Source organism: Pantherophis guttatus, chromosome 2 (genome assembly GCF_059756535.1).
Source record: "Pantherophis guttatus breed Tessera chromosome 2, ASM5975653v1, whole genome shotgun sequence".
NCBI classification, from domain to species: domain Eukaryota; kingdom Metazoa; phylum Chordata; class Lepidosauria; order Squamata; family Colubridae; genus Pantherophis; species Pantherophis guttatus.
The window spans coordinates 164,122,667-164,140,562 of record NC_142064.1 but is presented as its reverse complement, the minus strand read 5'-3'; the positions used below and the strand labels follow the sequence as shown (position 1 = coordinate 164,140,562).

The 17,896-nt window shown below is 40.2% G+C and overlaps 1 protein-coding gene across 1 annotated transcript in view; it reads left to right on the top strand.

Annotated features, from left to right (window-relative positions):
- Positions 1 to 17,896, top strand: part of RHBDF2 (rhomboid 5 homolog 2) — a 93,254-nt gene that overhangs the window by 26,379 nt on the left and 48,979 nt on the right. The window lies entirely within an intron of this gene.

Below are 17,896 nucleotides of genomic sequence, written 5' to 3'. Positions count from 1 at the left end.
GATCCTCCGTATCTCTGGGGGGAGCTCGTTCCAGATCATAGGTGCTCCCACAGAGAAGGCTCTCTCCCTAGGGGCCGACAGCCGACATTGTTTGGCCGACGGCACCTGGAGGAGCCCCTCTCTATGGGAGCGTACTGGCCTGTATATACATACAAGATTATTGCAACTAATGTACACAAATCTGCGCCTATACCACTAATACAATCTATTTCATTTCCCTCTCTTTTCTTTCACCCAATTATACCATAAATTCCAACATTTGTAATAATCAGAATCTTTTTGGTTCCTAAATAATTTCGTTAACCGGTCTGCCTCTGCAGAAATTTGGAAATTACAGGATATAACATAGAGCTGAAACCAGAGATTTTTTTATTAGGAATGAAACCAGACAAAATAACTAAGGAAAAATGGTACTTGATCCTCCACATCACTACTGCAGCTAGGATACTATACGCGCAAGAATGGAAAAATGAATTAATACCCACAGAAAATAAATTGATTTGGAAAATTACAGAATGCGCAGAGGTTTATTCATATATTCATGCCTCTGCATTGATCATGTGAACAAAAGCGCAGGTTTCTCTGTCTTCATTGGTTCAGTAGGGAGCCTCAATTTTTAAAGGAGAACATAAAGTCCTTAGCTGGCATCTGATAAATAACCCACAATGTAACCAAAATGTGGTTGTGTGGGCTATGGGTCCACTGACATCAAGTAGCATATTCTTCCATTTTTGTTTTGTGGCGGGCCAGTTGTTTTCCTTATATTGGGTTAAGTCTAGGTTTGCTAGATCTTCTTCCACGTACTTCAGTCAAGTTTTATGTGGAGCTTATTGCTATACTGTCCAACCCAAGAGGTACAGTCAATAAGAAAGTTGGTATGAGACTGGGTAGCAGATGTATCCAAACCACTACACTGACTTTCTGAATGTCAAAGGAAGCATTAATGGAGTGTGTGTAGATCCATCTTGATAGAGATAGAGATCTCTCATGCATTATTGCATGAATGCACGATATCATTCCTGATTAAATCCTGTATGAATGTCCTACCGTAATTGCAGTGTCGATAGAAACACATGAAATCACATAATTGAATCAGTCCTGAATGCTCCATAATGGTGCCATGGAAACTAAATTATATATATTTGCTAGTAAAACAGGAGGTGCTTTTTAAAGTTTTGATTTTATAGCACCAGGTCTGCTGTTTTGAGCCTTAAAAGGAGGCTATATTTAGCAAAGTTTTCCACTTGTTCTAGTAATCTAGAGTTTGCAAAGTTTTGTTTTAAACTGAAAATAAAATTATAGTTGTCTCACCTTGCTCTGGATTTCTTGCCTTATGTTTATTTTAGCCTTGGTAGAGGGAATTGAGAAACTGTTTCAGAAATATTCTGGAATATTTTAGTGCTGAATCTTCTTTTGAACCTCCTCCTCTTCCTCTTCCTGCTTTCCCTGTCATACTTTCAAGATAGGCTGGGTCAGGAAACAGACACCACAAGAAATTCTAGAATTCTATTTACTGGCTATAATAATAGGAGATTGAAAGCCTGATAGTGTTTCCCCTATGTTCCCTCTTCTACCGCAAAGAATCAAGGGGGAATATATATTTCTTTCTCATGCTGGTCTTGTTTTCCCGGACTGAGCTCATGTTTTCCTAATGATCTTTGCATATTTCTCCAAGGTTATGTCTTTGTTCCTCTACGCTTCCAGACATATTGAACTGCAACTCCCCTAATTCCCAGCCAACATCGTAGGCTTCTCTCTTGCTGATAAAGAATTAATGGGAGTTCTAGTTCTAATTGTCTGGGGCTTCCAGATTGGGCTCACTAACTAAAGTGGTTCAATTAATTCTTAATTAATTATAGAATTAATTAATTCTATATCTTTTTCTCAGGCCACATAAGCACTACGAGGAAAAGACATGAGCAAAACAATTGTCAAATCACAAGATTTGACAGGGGGCTGATAAATTAGGCTAGTGTTTTTTAGGGTTAGTTTTCATCAGGAGTTCAGGTGCAGCAAGAAAACAGAGATTGCTTGAGATGCAGTTACAAATGTTCTTGTGTTTGCTTTTCTTCTTGCTCTTTTTAAATTTTGAATCAATGAAAATGCATGTCTTGAAGACCAGAATAGAGAGGCTCCAGAAATTATATGACCCCATAGAAAAAGTAGCCAGTTTGCCTAGCAGACTGGGCTGTTTAAGAATGTATTGCTCAGATTGCACCATGCCAGTTTCCTGGAGAAGCTAAGGGCTATCAAGTGATTGTCGAATAGTACTATAGAGTGCTTCCAAATGAAACTCTTAAAATTGTGTAATTGCCTTGCTTTGTTTATGGAATTGTTGTGGGTGAGAGCAGATGCTTCCACCCATTCCTAATGTTCTTCCACCATTCTCTTTGGGAGGAAATGTGAATCACAGTCCAGTGATTAGTTGCTGCAGCTTGTTATGTGCATGGTTAGCCTTTCTTGAACCAGAAATCCTTCACGGTGGAATTGTTTCTTGATCAGTTGCTGCCTGCCTGATGGATTTCTGATGAAGTTCCGTGCAGTTTGTTAATAATAATATTGATGACTCTGCTGTTTTTTTATTCCACCAGTTGAGATTCATTACGGATCAGTTAACATTTTTTTTTTGAAAGTGCCTAAGGAGGAGAATGCTTCTGGAAATATGGGCTCATTTAAAAATAAATAAATAAAGGCCATTTCAAGCTCTATAGCCTTCAGATTCCTGCAAAAAGAGTTTAAAAAGCTACATGACTACTACAGTATATGGATGTTTATTTTTTATTTTTATTTTTTTACATTGGAAGCTTAAGTAGTTGATCTGTAACTAGACTCTTCATTTTAGGGGCCCTACATAAATCTTAAGTTAATTTTGTTTCTGTACAATCTCTTTTCTGTTTCATGGCCACACCATCAAAGAGTTATTATGGTGCCCTAAAAGTTTTTATGTTGTGGAGAAGTGGTGAGGTGAGTGTTCCTTGCTCTCTTAATAAATTTGGCACAAATACTAATCTAAAGACAGACAAAGGGGAATTGATAAGTGCATAAATAATTTATCTCAGGTTTTCCCCATGTGGCTGGGCCATGCCAACTAAGGGTGATGGGAGACGTATTCCAACACATCTGAAGGCATTAGGGTGAACAAGGCTGGATAATGTAACTTGGTTACAGGGACTCTGAAACTGAATGTTTTATTGTTTGAAGAGGAAAATACAGGTTACAGGTCATGACTTGCTTATATATTGCAATGTATATGCAGGTTGCCAATGGACATTTTTTGCTCCCAAAAGGATCACCATATCATCGTTTCCCGCTGTTCTTATGCCAGCACTGTTGGATCCTGGAGGATTTTTGTTTTGGTGAGGGAAATTCTATGGGTAAAAATAATAAGTTAGGCCATGCCCAGGGGTATTATCTAGCTAATTCAGTCTGGTTCCTGAAAGCTGGTTGTTAACAAAATTAGATAACATTTAACAGCAAGGGCAGAGGAAGTGAGCTGGAAAAGATAGGCCTCAGGACATCCTCAGAGAGATGATCAGAAGTGCAGGTAGCGATGGGGAGGGAGAACAGGCAGTTCTGGATGAAGATCATACAGAAGAGCAACATGTGGCTGTCCAGACAATAGGTGGCAGAAAAACTGTGCACCCCAATAGAATCAGCTATTGGCCTATAATTCTGCATATGTTTTCCTGGGAACTCATTGTTGTGGTCCAACAGCAGCCTGTGGAGCTGGCAGCAGAGTCGGACAGTGAGGAGGCTGGGGAGGAACATGGGCCAGTCCTGGAGTCTGGGGAAGGCTCGGGCGAGGGCTCTGCGTCGGAGGCAGAAATGGGGCCAGGGCCATCTGGGAGTTGTGTGGCCTCCAGAGCCGGACATCAGAGAGGCAGAAGAACAGGGGGAGCCTGTTCCTAGTGCGCGCATGCACAGAGCTGCCAGAAGGCAAGAACAGTTAAAACAAAAGGGACAACTCGGGAGTAAGACTTGGAGATGATTGGCCTCTCCCATAAGACATAAAGGAAGAGCAGAGGCACGTGGGCCTTTGCAGGAAGCAACGTTGTGGATGGTGTCGGCTTGTACTTCGAAGCTCTGTTTTTGACTCTGTGTTTCTGTGTGGCCTTGCCAAGATAATTGCCAATTAGGTCTTTGGCAGCATGTCAAAGAAGATAAAGGTGGGTGTTTACCAGCCTTATTCGAAGGACTGTGGCAGACTTCTGTCGGAATATTTATAAACTCTTGGTGATTCAGCAGGTGCTGTGAATGAAAGGAATAAAATAAAATAAATAAATAAATAAAAAAAGGGGTTTTGGGACTAATTGTGTGCTTTTTACTATATCTGGAAGCCTAGGTCAGAACACTCATTCAGTGCCCTCTCAATGACTTCCTTCTCCTGAGGAGACATGTGCAGGTTTGAAGTATAGCCTTTATTGTCATTGTACATCATGTATAGAACGAAATTGGTTACAAGTTTTGTCAAAACCAATTACAGGTAATCCTTGACTTACAACAGTTTATTTGGAGACCATTCAAAGTTACAACGGCATTGAAAAAAGTGAGTTATGACCGTTTTTGACACAACCGTTGCAGCATCCCCACGGTCACATGATCAAAATTCAGATGCTTGGCAAAGTGGTTCATGTTTATGACGATTGCAGTGTCCCTTCTGACAAGCAAAGTCAATGGGGAATCCAGGTTCACTTAACAACCATGTTACTAATTTAACAAATCAATGATTCACTTAACAATTGTAGCAAGAAAATGGGACAAGCGCATTTAACGAATGTTTCACTTTGCAACATAAATTTTGGGCTCAATTGTGGTCGTAACTCAAGGATTACTTATATTGTCTAATTTAACTAATACTTCTGGCCATAGTCCTGTTCCAGAAAGTCTTTACATGATGAGAATTTCAGAAAATGCTTTTTTTGAAGCTCATGTCACATCACATGAAAATGTGATGTCATTCTCCTTTTCTCATTCCAGCACAAATACAATATCCTATTTCCAGTGAAGAGCCAACTTGGTGTAGTGGTTAAGGTATCAGGCTCAAACTGAGAGATTGTGAGGTCTCATCCCACCTTAGGCACAAAGCCAGCTAGATGAACTTGGGCCAGTCACTCTCTGTCAGCCCCAGGAAGCAGGCAATGGCAAACCACTTCTGAAATCTTGCCAAGAAAATTGCAGGGACATGCCCAGGCAGTTACCAGAAGTCAAGACTGACTCAAGGATTCCCATCCCCACAAATCCAGTGAAGGTATTATGGCAAACCAATAAATCAGGAAACCGAATTTCAACATTCTCCTTTGTGTAACATTTCAGAAACTGCTTATTTTACAAGTGTGTCTTTCATGAGGAGATCAGCAAGTGGCATATGGTTGGCTTGCGTCACTTCTCCTTCTAACATGACTTGTTCCTTCCTGTACTGTTACCCTTTCCAGTAAAACTGCCTTCCTTTTCTCACTGTTATGGCTTTCATGCTCTAAAACAGAACACTCTGACATTCCTTTGTCTCTCCCAACTGGTCTAATTTAAGAAGTAGCGCACTGGATAGTACATCTTTCTTTCTCCAACAGTGAGGATTCACTAGGAAAATGACTGCAAGATCAGATTCTGCCCTAGATAGAAATTTTATGGCTTACTGGTGGCTTCTCTACTTCATGTAAAGACATGTTTTTTCATAGCCACTTGGTTGGCTCACCCTATTTCCTTGTTCTAACTCTTCAGATCTAGGTAGTGGTATTCATGGGTTTTTCGAACTCGGAACCCCTGGTTTTCTTGAATTCAAGGCTCCCTGCCATTGAGAAGTGTAAGCCCTGAGCAGTGTAGTCTTCCCTGGTTTTGTTTTTGCATACCATGTTCATCTCTCAATCCTCCACATCAAAAGAGTTGGTAAAATAGTTTCCATTCCCCTTTCTACCACCAGATGAGCTTCCATGGAATTAAAGTTTTCCATAGTTGGAAGAAGCTGTTCTGTCCACAGGAGAACATTGATTTTGAATGCCAGTCAATGAACTGAAGCCAATTAGCTAGCAAGTAATTATATTTATTCGTGTGGACCGTGTGGAAAATCCATTCCTACCATTTCAGAAAAGTTAAGTAAGTTTACTTTGAGTTGAGCTTGACTCATGCTCATTTAATGGACATGTCTATGTAGTTTTCCTGGCTGCAATGTAGAAGTAGTTTACCACTGGCATCTCTCAAGATTGATTCTTTCTTTCTTTCTTTCTTTCTTTCTTTCTTTCTTTCTTTCTTTCTTTCTTTCTTTCTTTCTTTCTTTCTTTCTTTCTTTCTTTCTTTCTTTCTTTCTTCCTTCCTTCCTTCCTTCCTTCCTTCCTTCCTTCCTTCCTTCCTTCCTTTCTGTCCAACTTCCCACTGTAGGTACAGCCCTGGAGTTTTTAGTGGTTTCCCATCTGGTTCTGACTCTTCTTAGCTTTCAAGATCATCTAAGACAATTATACTGTATTTAATCTATTAAAAAGGTGCTTATTAAAATAGATCATTAAAAGAACACTGTTACTTGGGTCTTCTTTCTAGCTCTAGAGAATTATATTTGTGAAGATTTTCTTTTTTTATCTGTTCTTTGTTTTCATCGTGTGATACAAAATGTGTAAGGGAGAAAAGGCTGCAAGTTATGCTTTACAGTATTCAAAAATATGTGCATTCATAGTTAAGATGGAGGAACACATAAGACAATAGGAGGGTATGCTGGAATGCTCCTGTGGAATCACTACTACTAAAGTTAACAACACTGGGACTTGAAAAAGAAATCCCCCACTTCCTGGTCCCTTGAGAGAAGGAAGAAAGGTCCTTCAACCATCCAGTCTTGCTGCCACTCAGTTATCAGGAACAGATTTCGTAGATGAAGCATGTGTGACAAAGAGGCCCTTGATGGCAACAGAGACAGGGCAGCGACTTGCTTCTGAGAGCAGCTGACAATACAAGGATGACTAATGCTCTTGAGTTCACTTCCTACATCACTTCTTTTAAAGTTGCTGCTGCCTGTGATATTTTTAAAAGTTTTGTGCAGATGATTGCAGTCTGGGGGACTTTACTCTGGGCAGAGAAAGGACTTTGAGTATTTTTGTTCCGTTTAATTCCAATTAACTGGATTGGGTTGTAAGCATGCAAACATGATCCAGCTGCAACAACTACTACGGCAGGGGTGTCAAACTCACGTTGTCATGATGTCACATGACATATCACAACTTTTTTCCCCTTCACTAAACCGGGCATGGGCATGGCCAGCGGGTGACGCATCTGGCCCACAGGCCGCATGTTTGACACCCCTGCACTACGGTATCAATGCCTCTAATGTTATTCCTCATAAGACAGAGACTGTTTGATTTATATTACATTTTGTTGTTGTGATCTTAAGCTGTTCTGAAAACAATATGGTTGTACATTATGTTTAATATTTAACTGTATTTGTTGGTATTTAAGCCGGCACCAATGGATGCTTGTTTAGCTTAATATAACGATATATGCTTTATTGTCTGGGTAAATCATGATAGAGTCATTCTTGAATTACATTGGTATATAAAACTGGTTTCAAAAATTATAAATTTAACTCATAGAATCAAAAGGCTGGAAGGGACCTTGGTAATCTCCTAGTCCAACTCTCTGCCCAAGGCAGGATTCCTTATATACCATCCCAGACAAATGGCTGTCCAATATTTTGTTGAAAATCTCCAGTGATGGAACACTCTCAACTCTGGGAGGCTACCTGTTCCACTGATTAATCATTCCCACTGTTAGGAAATTCCTCCTTATTTCCAGGTTGGATCTCTCTCTGATGAGCTTCTTCCTGTGGCTTCTTGTCCGGTCCTCAGGTGCTATGGAGAATAAAACAGCACCTTCTTCCCTGTAACAGCCCTTCAAGTATTGGAAGACAGCTTTAAGGTCTCCTCTGACCCTTTTCGTTAGGCTAAATATACCTAGTTCCCTTAGCCATTCATCATATGATTTAGCCTCCAAGCCCATTATTATCTCTGTGACTCTTCTCTGCATAGGTCACTTAAATATAAGTACCTTACAGGTATTTATTTCCTGCCTGTTCCCACATTTATGCAAACAATTGAGACAGGTATCGATTATCAGCAAAACTAATGTCAATACAGTAGGTCAGTCACTCTCTCTCAGCCCAGTCCACCTCACAGGGTGGTGGTTGTGAAGAAAATAGGAGGAGGAAGGAGTATTATGTATATTCATTGCTTTGAGTTACTTATAAAGTAATAAAGGTGGGATTAAAAAAATATAATAAATAGCCAGAAAGATTGAGGTCTTGTACGTGCTTCCTTGGCACTGGGTGTAGTGGAACCAATAGTGAAGGAAGTGGGGACAGCTGTCTTGAGACCTGCATACACAGAGGACTTGGGCTTGCATTGTCCCATGCCTGTTAATTTCTTAACTCACTCAGTTGTACTGGGCGTGGATAGAAGCCATAGAGGCATGGAATAAAGGAAGCGACAAAGGAACTAAGGCTGCTCTCAAGACATCTGTTGTTTTGGAGATCCTAGCAAGGCTCAGCCATGCTGCTTCAATGTTCACAATTTTCTTACTCTAATCCTAATTCCTGGCACTGAAGCTCATTTTAGAAAGGTCCCATGTGAATCTTGCTTCCTTGATTATGTTCTGCTGTTTAGAGGCTTGACATTTACTCTTGGCAGTTAACAGTTGAGCACATAGTACAAGTTCACAACATTATGACTGAAATGTCCACGGAAAAAAATCAGATTAAAGCTAGCAACCAACATATAAATAACAAACATTCCAAAGAATGCAATATTAACATAAGTTTATAATAAGCCAGTCCAGAAATAACTCCTGCCATTCACATAAGCTCTCCAGGAGAGTTCCATCTTTAAATGCTTCCAGAAGGTTAGCCGCATGGATGGAAGTTTACATTAATTTGCAAAGGGAAGCTGTTGCAGAGTTTGGGCACAAACACTGGGAAAAAATGCCTTCACCTTCCAGACAGGGAGAACCAGCAGCAGTTTCACCCAGGAAACATGGAATAAAATTGATTTGATTCTGGTTGGAAAATATAGTCCTGAAAGCAAACAGTAAACAATTGTATAGATTACCATCAGGACTTTGAACTGCATTCAGAAGCAGCAGAAACTCACTTGCAGCTCTGGTGTATTGACCTCATGACATTGTCTGTCACACAACTGGGCTGCTGTACCCAGGACAAACTGAAGCTCCTGGGTGGTTTTCAAAGGCAGCCTTATGAGGGGCACATTAGAGTAGTGTAGTCCAAGTAAGTCATGAAGTTGCTGTCATTTACCGTTGCTAAGTCCTCCTGCCTAGTGTGAACGGAAAGTAGATAAAGAGTTACTTTCATGTGATGATGGTGGCTATACAAATATGCTAAATAATTTTCTTTAAGAAAAAACTGGCATCGTGGCGTTGCTGGGGAATGTGTGTGTTGCAATGAGAGGCAAGGGAGGAAAAAGTGCTGTCAGGAAATATGCATCTGCTGTATAATTTTAAAACAATTAGACCTTATGGTACACGGACAATTTCAAATGTTGGACTGACTCTGTAATCAATGTTCGATTGCCTGTACGGCATGAAACCATGACTCTTTACTTCGCTCTGATTTTTCTAATATTTTTATTCCTTCTTTAAGCAACAGTTTCCAAGAAATTACTTCAAATATTTAATTTTGCATTTCTATTTTTGAATATGGCTTCAGAAGAGTAATCATGGTTGTCTTGTCCAGCAAAAACAGAGAGTATTGTGGCACCTTAAGCACTAACAATTTCTAACTTTGTAAACTGAGCTACTTTGTTCTGTATGATATCAAAAGTACTGGTAGTATGTCAATTCATCACCTTGTTTTCTAAATATCGCCTACTAAAAAAACCCCATGCTTTGCTACTGGCTTATATGGAATCTGGATAGCTCAAACTATGGCTTGATTGTGTCTAAACATAAATTAATGGGTTATCACTGTTTAAGATACCAACCAAGAAATATCCATGTGTTGAAAAATGCGAGCCAAATGTCATTCTGACAGCTCAAAGTTCCTACTATGTTTCAAACACTGAAGTTATTTTATAGTTTACATGAAGTGACATTTGAAGTTCGTCTTTGTTATGATTTTGTAACAACTTCTGATGTGGTCGGTCACTGCTCTGTGCACCAGGGAGATGTAGCAGTGAAGTTTTTGAACTTGAATTGTGGAGTCTACCATCAGACATAGAAGCCCCTTAAGTGAATTTGGGCCAGTCATTCTCTTACCTCAACAAGCCTCTCTGGGAAAAGGAAGAGGGAGATTGGTGTAGGTGCCTTGAATTCCTAGAGGGAAGGTAGGCTGAACTGTATATCTATCTAATAAAAGGTAAATACATCGCTTTCCTTAGTCTCTGCCCAAACAGCAGAGGAACAAATGATCAGCTCCTAAATGATTTTAGAAAACAGTAATAGAAGAAAGGCTAACATGAACGTAGCTTGAATTGATTCACAAGAAGGCATTCAACTCCCTGTCATATCATTGGATAATCAAGTGCCTAGAAATAAAGGCGTCAATAGAAATATTGGACACTTTGTGCAAAGTTCAATGGTGCAATGGAAGACCAAGTTGTTGGTCAATGGTGATAAACTGGAAAGGTTAATATGAAGAGAATGGTTTGGCTGGCAGAGAATGAGGAGCATTTGATCAGTGAGCTTATGCCTAAGATAGACCCAGATCTAGGTCAGTTGGGAGGAGGTGAACACTCTCCTGTGGGAATATGGAGGTTGGCTGTCATTCGTTCCAACTTCTAGTGTTACAAGTAGCTTTCCAATAAACATACTTAATTGAGAATTGAGATGGTACATTCTTAAAACAGCTGAAAGTTAATTGCTTGAACCTTCCCTATCCTCTGGCCAACATCTGTGAAGAATGCTTTCCTTTCATTGCCCTTAAATTTTCATTTGGCAGAATAATTCAGACAATGTAGAGTCCAGGGTTGTGGTTTGCTGAACAAAACCTGTCCCAACAGACAGGGATTTCTACTGCGTTCCTTGCTGAAAGGGCAAGGGGGAAGGTTTCCTCCTTGTTACAACTTGTTAAAAACAAGAACTGGCTTCCCCTCTACTCATATGACCGACCTTTGCCCTGTTTTAAATTTTAAAGTCATCTCCTGTCTTGGCTTCCTCCTGCTTGAGCTAATATATTTGAAATGGGCAGAAAATGGCTTGAAGCTGTAATTGCAAGTCTCAAGGCCATTGATTGAGGAGCTGGGTGGAAGTAAACCTAGAAAAAGAAAGGCAACAGCCAGAGATTTATATGGCAATAAAAATCATAGGATAAGGCAGCATTTGCCAGTCTTGACACCTGCAGATGTGTTGAAACCACTGGAGGCCATAATTCCTGGGAACTAAAGTCACAAAGTACCCTTTTATTATTTTTAGTGTTTTAATTTATGATAGAATCCTTTTCAAAGATTCCTTCATTGGGTTTTTGAAATTGAAGATTAATTTATTATTATATTTGTTTGTATATTCTTGCTTCCATTGGGAAGGAGAACAGTATACAAATTATTTCACCCACAAAAATCAGTATTAATAATCATGGAAAGCCTGGTATAGAATGAAGTGACAGAATATTATTATTCCCATTGGAGTTGGATGGCTAGAAAATTTAAAATAATCATTTTCATGCATTGCTACCTGCTGTTGTATGTGATGCAATCCAACAGTATCTAGTAAAAATAAGTTCTTTCCACAATAGAAAGAAAACTGCCCAAATAGCAGAAGAACAAGTGATCAGTTCTTAATTAATTGACAAGATGAGTTTAGAAAACTCTAAGAGAAGGAAGACTAACATGAATGTAGCTTGGATTGATTACAAGAAGGCATTCGATTCCCTTCCATATCATTGGATAGTCAAGTGCCTAGAAATAATAGGAGACAATAGAAACAACAGATGTTTTGTGTAAAGATCAAGGGCACAAGAGAAGACCAAGTTGTTGTCAATGGTGATAAACTGGAAAAGGTTAATATGAAGAGAGGAATCTTTCAAGGAGACTCACTGTTACTCACTGTTTGTAATTGAATTGATTCGTCTGTCAACAATACTGAACAAGTCAGGCCCTGGCTATCAGATATCAAAAACACTTGCCAGGCTATCTTATCTCCTTTAGATGTACGATCTGAAGCTGCATGAAAAAACACCTAAAATAGAATCATTGTTCAGTATTATCTATATACACTATATAGCAGTGGTGAAATCCAATTTTTTTTACTACTGGTTCTATGGGCGTGGCTTGGTGGGCGTGGTGTGGCTTGGTGGGTATGGTGTGGCTTGGTGGGTGTGGCAAGGGAAGGATACTGCAAAATCTTCATTCCCACCCCACTCCAGGGGAAGATACTGCAAAATCTCCATTCCCAGCCTGCTCTGGGGCCAGCCAGAGGTGGTATTTGCCAGTTCTCCGTACTACTCAAAATTTCCGCTGCCGGTTCTCTGAACCGCTCAAAATTTCCGCTACCGGTTCTCCAGAACCTGTCAGAAGCTGCTGGATTTCACCCCTGCTATATAGCGAAGATAGAGATTGGACAGGCCCAATGTGCCATCCTTACCATCAACAAGGTAAAATAATGAAAAGTGAAAGAATCAAAGTGCCCTGTGGAAATAACATCAAGAGTTTGAAGGAAGAAGATCACTACAAATATTTGGGCATCCTTCAAGTTGACAACATCAATCACATTGAAATCAAGAAGAAGATTAGAAGTCAGCACATCATGAGAGAAGAAGAAGAAGATCTTAAAGTCCAAAGTTAGTGGAGAAAATACCATCAAGGCAATTAGCACCTGGGCAATTCCAGTAAAACTAAAACCCCTGGTATGAAGACCAGAAAATTATTGGCAATGAATAACTACTTATCATATTTGCAAGTATATGAGTTAATTCAAGAAGGGCACTGGAAGAATATCTGAAGGACAGTGAAGAAAATGCACTGAAGCTAGTATACCATGAAGACCTACTGAGTACTGGAGAAACCAAACTCATGTACAAAAAAGACCAGATGAAGAACAGAAAAGAGATAGTCAAAGCAAAGTATTACATGACCATTTAAATATACTAAAAACAAAAACTAGCAGGCAAAGCAGATAAAAAAGCCTGGCAATAGCTAAAAACAGGAAAGTTAAAGAAAGAGACAGAGGGACAATTGTGGCTGCACAAGACCAAGCCTTAAGAATAAACGCATAAAGGCAGAATTGAGAAGACAAGGAACAGATAGCAATGCCGCCTCTGCAAAGAAGCTGAAAAATAGTGGACCAGCTAGTTAGCTGTTGCCAGAAGATGGTACAGACTGACCACAAACAGCAGCATAACAAAGTATTAACAATGGTCCATGGAAGATCTGCAAGAATCACTATTTGTCTGCAAGGGAGAACTGGTGGGACCACAAAACAGACAAAGTAATAGAAAAAGAAGACGCTAAAGTGCTCTTTAGTTTTAAAATTAAAACAGACAAGCCTCTGTCACACAATATCCCAGACTTAACCATGCCACTGTTTGTACTAAGTCTATGCCATCTCTTTCCAGCAGCTAACTACTGTAGATGGTCCACTGTTCTTCAGCTTCCTTGCAGAGATGGCACATGCCGTCTGCTGCTGTCTTCTCAATTCTGGCTTTGTATGTATTTGTTCTTAAGGCTTGGTCTTTTGCAGCCAGAATTAGCCCCTCTTGTCTCTTTCTTCAACTTTCTTGTTCTTAGCCATTGTTGTTTTCTTGTTATTTGCTCTGCCTGCTGAATCTTTTTTTCTTTTTTTAAATGGCCATGTCTTCCCATGTCTCTTTTCTGTTCTTCATTTGGGCTTTCACGTAGGACAGTTTGGTCTCTCCCGTGGTAAGTAAACCCTCATGGTATACTAGCTTCAGTGCATCTTCTTCACTGTCCTTCAGATATTCTTTCAAAGCCCTTTTTTCCTATTTATTACTTTTTCTTTTTTCTTTTCTTTAAAGGTATTTTAACTTGTGTTAAATTTGCTTCATCCACCTTTTTTTCTTTTTAGCAATATAAAAAATACAACGGAGATTTTAATACTAAATAATTACTGTGTTTCCCCCAAAATAAGACCTTGCCTTATATTTTTTTTGAACCCTGAAATAAGCGCTTGGCCTTATTTTCAGGGAAGTCTTATTTTGGAGTAAGAAGGGGCTCCTCTTGCCATCTTGCTGATTTCCAGCTGTCTCCCTAACCTCCCTAACTTATTATCAGGGGATGTCTTATTTTCGGGGAAACAGGGTAGTTTAAAATCAATACCATGTAATTGATATTTTGATTTGAGTTTCAGTGGTTCTTATTTTAATATAGTTTTTTACTTTGGATGAAAAAGCAAAATAATTTAATGGTTGTAATATCAATATCCTAAATTGTAGCTAATATTGATAGATTTTCTTCTTTCCTTTCCGTATTTTTAATATTTTGTTCAGCCTATTATTTAAATAACTTAACCTCTAATCATCATATAAACACCACTGTATTGAAACAATGCAATGTATCAAGATTTATAACAATATAATAAAAAGGGAAAGAAAAGGTATTATGCTGGGGACAGTAAACCATGTGGACCAGCTCTGGGCAGAGTGAGATTTGGGAAATTATCTGCCAGCCATTTAATTGGGCAACACTGTATTTTTATTTCATGGGAAGAGGAGAGGATCTCCACCTTGGGTCAAAATGTTCTGACAGGTGTGCTGGGTGTTAATGCATTTCGGCTTAGTGAGTTGTGCATTGTACAAACAATGTAAAACACTTCATTGCCTCAGGCACAAATATCTTGGCCAAACCTGCAAACCTCTTCCTGTACTTTTCACTTGAATAAAACTAACCCAGAATGAGGCTGATGAAAGGGATGTCTTTCACCCTTTCTGAGGTGTTTTTTCCCCCTGCTGATCAGTGGTGGGTTTCCAATAATCTTATCACCGGTTTGCCCAGTGTGCGCACACTCACTTCCACGCATGCACTTTGCTTGCTCACGCACCTTCCGCGCATGCGCCTGGTCTCAAAAATGTGCCTAAATAGAACATCTTAGAGCTGGGGCGGGGGTGTTGGCCCACCAGCGATTTCCACTACCGGTTCACACAAACCGGCTGAATGCCACCTCTGCAGCTGATTCTAAGTAGCCTTAACCCCATAAACAGGGTAGGAGGCCATCAGCTGATTATACTCCTGTTTGGACCACAAAATGTTTTTGTTATATATTTGCCACTGTGTTTCCTGACCATCTTAGCCAACTACCTGCCCAAGAAGTCTTCAGCTAGATTGACAGCCAGCCTGTGATGGCAACCAGAGGTCAATGGCTCTATTTGAAAAAGGAAGGAAGAGGAGTAAGATTTTTTTTTAGCGTGTTCCTTCCTCAGGGGCTGGTCCAAGTTCCTCCTTCAGAAGCTGAGTCTTTCTGAGAGCAATAGGAGTATTAGAACATGCGTGTTCTTCCGCCTTTCAATGTGAGCTCCATATATTCTCTCTGTAGAACAGCATTATAGATCAACTTCCATCTACGAAAACAGAGCAACTTCTACCCTGCAACACCATAGTTGCTTTGTGTAGAGAATGAGAAAGATGACCTTGATAAAAATATGTAGGAACTGTTACCTAGGCAAAAGGGCTGAACCATTTTTTAAAATCCAAAATGAGATAATTGGCTCAGGTGGATACCTTCCTAATTCGCTGGAATATAATTTATTTATTTATTTATTTATTAATCGAATTTCTATACCGCCCTTCTCCTTTCAGACTCAGGGCGGTGAACAGCCAAAATAAAAACATTTATACATAACAATACAGTTAAAAATAGATTTAAAATAATTACATAAATTTGGCCCGTAATTTAAAACTTGTCAATATAAAATCCGTATCAAAATTTTAAAACCAACTATAAAATCAAGACCGACCGGCTAACTGAAAAAAGTAAGTTTTTAGGGCCCGACGAAAAGTCCGGAGGTCGGAGATCACTCGTATCTCTGGGGGTAGATTGTTCCAAAGGGTAGATGCCACCACAGAGAAGGTTCTCCTCCTGGGGGTCGCCAGTCGACATTGTCTGGCTGACGGCACCCTGAGGAGGCCCTCTCTGTGGGAGCAAACCGGCCGGTGGGAGGCTATTGGTGGCAGAAGGCGGTCCCGTAAGTACCCCGGCCCTAAGCCATGGAGCGCTTTAAAGGTGGTCACCAACACCTTGAAGCGCACCTGGAAATCCACCGGAAGCCAATGCAGCTCGCGCAGGAGAGGAGTCACATGGGAATGCCCCGTCGCTCCCATAATCCCATAATAAGGAGGACAATCAGACCCAAAGGTGTTTTTCCAAAAGGTAACTGAACTTTTATGTTTTTTTCCCCTTGAAAACATTTTACTTCTCATCTAAGAAGCTTCTTCAGTTCTGACTGAATGGTGGGAATGGAAGAATTTGAAGTCATGTAGTGTTTTTTTCTCCAGTGTGACCAGTCTATCAGGGAAACCTGGTCTACCCAATTATGGGATGAAGCATATGGTTCCATTTTTGCCTTTCAGCCCCAATCCAGGGGCCTTCGCAGGCAGTCACTTTCGCAACAAACTATTTTTATGTTAAATTTATGTTTTATCAACAAGGAAATAAAGGGAGACTACTATAGATCTATTTCAAGCTATTTAGCTCTCATCGGCTAGCCATGCCCTTCTGGGATTCGAACCAACCCGGTAAAACATCAATTTACTACAGTCATCTAGTCGTTAGCACTCTGAAAGTAGTCACTTGAAGGATTATCTGTATCCTCAGAGTCACCTGAATCAAAGTGCAAATGGGTGTGTGTTTATCCCGTCCTTGTTATTTTTTATGATTATTTTTACAAATAATAAATTGTTATGCTGCCCCTGTGACAGAGTGGGCCATACTGCTATTTTGGTTCCTGGCGCCATCATTGGCTTACGGATGATATGCTGTCTGATTGGAAATGTTTTACTTGTTCCTTCAGCAAGCACCAGCTGGGTTGTTAAGTAAATAATGTTTACTTCTATTCCATGAGTTCAGTCTCTTGATTATAGGATCCTTGTATAGTGAAGGAAGTCTGAATGGATTCAGGCCTAGCATGCTAAGTAAATCCAATCATAGCAAGTGGGATTGTTGCATTTATGAAAGAAAGCCAACTAAGCCATGTTAGCAAGGTGGCAACATGGGAAAGTGTTAGAGGTATCTGTGAATGATCTTACTTTGGGAAACCACTACTACATGGTATTTGGTCTTGTCTTCTTTTTCTCTTCTTTTCCCCTTGTGATGCATTGCGTTCTCCTGTTCCATAATGATAGTTTACAGTTGGCATAGTCTAGATCCATGATGGCGAACCTATGGCACGCATGCCAGAAGTGGCATACAGTGCCCTCTCTGATGGCACATGAGCCGTCACCCCAGTTCTGTCCTGCTGTGCATGCGCACGTGTCTCTCGCCAGCCAGCTGATCATCAGGTCTATGCCGTGCATGTGCGAGGGGTGGGGCACGTGCGGCAGGGCTGCACACGCATGCAGGGGGTGGGGTGCATGCATGGGGAGCGGAGTGCATGCGTGGGGGCCACGTGCTCATTGAATTTTGGGGGTTTGGGAGCGTGCACATTTGTATTCATGCACATGTACACGCTTTGGGCACTTGGTCTGGAAAAGGTTAGCCATCACTAGTCTAGATGGTTCATTCTTTTCCTTGCTAACAGAGAATAAGTCTCTTTTCTGACTGTCTACAGGACCTTGGAAGGGAAATTTTCCATCTCAACTGAGTCTCTTTTTTGTATATTAAACCTTTCCAAGAGAGGCAGTTGTTAACTATGGGAGCAAACGGGAGGGGGAAATCAATCTGTGGGTTGTGTGGCTGTTTGTGTTACGGAGTAGATTATGCAATTTTGGATTGAAACTTAAATGTTGTTTTTGTAAATGTGCTTTCAAGT